The 3,428-nt window shown below is 38.6% G+C and overlaps 1 non-coding gene across 1 annotated transcript; it reads right to left on the reverse strand.

The window, feature by feature from the left end:
* Positions 1–283: 283 nt before the first annotated feature.
* LOC112868080 (U6 spliceosomal RNA) lies at positions 284–390 on the reverse strand. The gene has a single exon (XR_003224258.1). It is a non-coding gene; the product is annotated as a U6 spliceosomal RNA (small nuclear RNA).
* Between the last annotated feature and the right edge of the window lie 3,038 nt (positions 391–3,428).

Below are 3,428 nucleotides of genomic sequence, written 5' to 3' on the forward strand. Positions count from 1 at the left end.
TTGAGGATGATATTAGCATTGGGTCTTTCATATATGGCTTTTATGATCTCGAGGTATGCTCCTTCTATCCCTACTTTCTTGAGGGTTTTTATCAAGAAAGGATGCTGTATTTTGTCAAATGCTTTCTCTTCATCTATTGAGAGGATCATATGGTTCTGTCCTTTCTTTTATTGATGTGATTGTTTTGTGGATATTGAACCAGCCCTGCATCCCAGGTATGAATGCCACTTAGTTGTGGTGAATAATTTTTTTAATGTATTGTTGGATCCAGCTGGCTAATATCAAAAATATGGAACGCTTCACGAACCCAAGTGTCATCCTTGCACAGGGGACATGCTAATCTTCTCTGTATCTCCCCAACCTTAGTATATGTGCTGCCAAAGCAAGCACTGTTGTGTCATATTTAGGTGTTGAAAAGTATATTAAGTTTCAAGGGTTAATATACAAAGAATTTAATGGCATTCTTTTTATCATCAGGGCCAGCAAGTTTCAGGATTAAACAAAGCTTCATGTATACATACTGGATAAAGGCATACGTTTTAGAAAAACAAGGGACTTGTGTATGGGCCCTCAGATATTCATATCATAAAAAATTGATTTTCAGGATGTGATTTAATATATTAATAATACAGCCCAAAGATTTTTGGGAAAGGAGGAGAAGATACAGGGTAAGGATTGGAAGAATTCAGGGATTGTAAGGTGGGAGAATACGCAGTTTGAAAAAATCATATTAGGGGGCAGCTGGGTGGCTTGGTCGGTTAAGCGTCCGACTTCGGCTCAGGTCATGATCTCATGGTCCGTGAGTTCGAGCCCCGCGTCGGGCTCTGGGCTGACTGCTCAGAGCCTGGAGCCTGTTTCAGATTCTGTGTCTCCCTCTCTCTGACCCTCCCCCATTCATGCTCTGTCTCTCTCTGTCTCAAAAATAAATAAACGTTAAAAAAAAAAAGAAAAAATCATATTAGGAGTATAATGACTTTTGATCACTATATTTAATATTCTTTGAAAGTTGATAATAATGATAATAATAATAGATATGTTCTTCTATGTTCCAGCCAAAATGCTAATCAATATAACATTGACTTGCTACAATAATACTTTGCAGTAGCTACTCTTAGTGTCTGCATTTAAAAAATGAGGAAACTCAAATATGGAAATATAAGCTCACATATCAAGTTAGTGCATGGTATTCAAAACCAAGAGCATCTTATTCCAGGTCCTATGTTCCTTCCCCCCTCACCAAACTGTTTCCTTGCTAAATAACATTAAAGGAAATTATAGGGCTCCTATCTTATCAGATAGCACTTTACAAAAGGTGTTTTTTAAAAAGTGAAGTGCTACCATTACACTCTGAGTGAAAAATGAAAAGATGTTTTTTTTTTTTTACCTACTGATAGAAGTAAATCACATTGCTAAATCACATACATTTCTAGATGAATATAGCAACTTAAACTGACATTTGATTTGCAGGGGTCTATGACCTTAGGTCACTGCAGTGTCACTAAGAAATCTTTACTCAATCCAAAGATAAAAAAATGAGATATACTTCTTTCACACAAATTATTTGTGAGAGCACTATGTGTAGTCCTACTGCATTGCTCATAATTCATTTTTATATGAGTTATTTTGAATTATGCTAAAAATGGCAGGCAGCTTCAACTGTCACTTTGATTTAGGAAATGTCAGGTATGTGTGAACTCACTGACATGCATGACTTACGAAAGATCTTAGCAAGATTTTTGTCATTTTTTTCTATACGTATCAAATGCATGTGATTGTATTCTACAAAAGGATCACTTGTTTAATAAATTAGGAAGTATAAATATGTACCAGAACGAGAAGAAATAACTTCCAACATTTACAGTATAGTCTTTTTAGTAGACATGGTAACTTTTTTGCCCTATTTAGAATAGTCACACTACCTATAATAGATTAGCACAGACACCTCCAACTACAAATTTTGAAAACAAAGGTTTTTGTAAACAGCTTATGGCATGCTTAATACAGCTGCACGGAACTGAATCAATTGTCTCTCAAATGGTAGTTCCCAGCTATTGACAGTCACGGTAACAAAAGCTCGTATCTGGAAGTGGCATCAACAGTAATTCAATTCTAACATCAATATATAGCCTCATAAATCCTTCTTGATTAAAGAAATAAATGTATCCTCTTTCCTAAAAAAGACTTCTGCATTTATTCATTTGTTTTTTGCTTATTTGAAAAAATAAAAATCAGTATCATTGCAGTAGTAGCCTCTGACGAGGAACACTGCTTGACAAAGTATGAGTTTTATATGCAGCCCAGGTGATGTGTGGGATCCCCAGTCCCCCTACTGTCTGAATCAGATTTCTTCCATCATCCCATTCCATGCCTGTGTCAGTATAAAACTTTTCTTCAGGGGCGCCTGGGTGGCGTAGTCGGTTAAGCGTCCGACTTCAGCCAGGTCACGGTCTCGCGGTCCGTGGGTTCAAGCCCTGCGTCAGGCTCTGGGCTGATGGCTCAGAGCCTGGAGCCTGTTTCCGATTCTGTGTCTCCCTCTCTCTCTGCCCCTCCCCCATTCATGCTCTGTCTCTCTCTGTCCCAAAAATAAATAAACGTTGAAAAAAAAAAAACTTTTCTTCAGTTTTCTAAAAATTACCGAGGTCTAGCATTTTCTTGGTCCTTCTGGCTTCCAACTTTTTGCCCTTTGAATTAGCTTAGCTAATGGCTAACCTTTCCATCTGGCAATATTGCTTGTTACAGGTCATGTTAACCCAGATATGAAACTCAGTCTTTTGTTATAGTGCCACAAAATAAGAAAACTAATAAAACATATACGTGTGTGATATAATTTACTAAATTTTGGGGGAAGAGAGGGTTGGGGAGACTTCACATTGAAGGAAGATCAGCATCTTACATCTAATAATAGGCATCCTAGTTATTAAAAAATCCTTCAGGCATCCCATCCACTGTCGGGGATTTTTCACTGCTACCTCACTGCAAATAGAACCCAGCCTCATACTATCTGTTTGGCTCCTTTCTCATCTTCTCATTTCTGTCTCATCTCTTCCCTGCCCTCCCCTTCCCCTTCCTGAATTGCTAAAAAGACCTCCAAATTCAGAAGAAAAAAATTTTCATTTTGTCTTTCCCTGAGTACTCTTAAAAACAGAGCAACAGGGGCGCCTGGGTGGCGCAGTCGGTTAAGCGTCCGACTTAAGCCAGGTCACGATCTCGCGGTCCGTGAGTTCCAGCCCCGCGTCAGGCTCTGGGCTGATGCTCAGAGCCTGGAGCCTGTTTCCGATTCTGTGTCTCCCTCTCTCTCTGCCCCTCCCCCGTTCATGCTCTGTCTCTCTCTGTCCCAAAAATAAATAAACGTTGAAAAAAAACAAAAAACAAAAAAACAGAGCAACAACAAAGAAAGCTTCCATGCTTTTTTATCAAGAAGTCAAATT

Source organism: Puma concolor, chromosome B4 (assembly GCF_028749965.1).
Source record: "Puma concolor isolate L17-30 chromosome B4, mPumCon1.1.hap2, whole genome shotgun sequence".
NCBI lineage: Eukaryota > Metazoa > Chordata > Mammalia > Carnivora > Felidae > Puma > Puma concolor.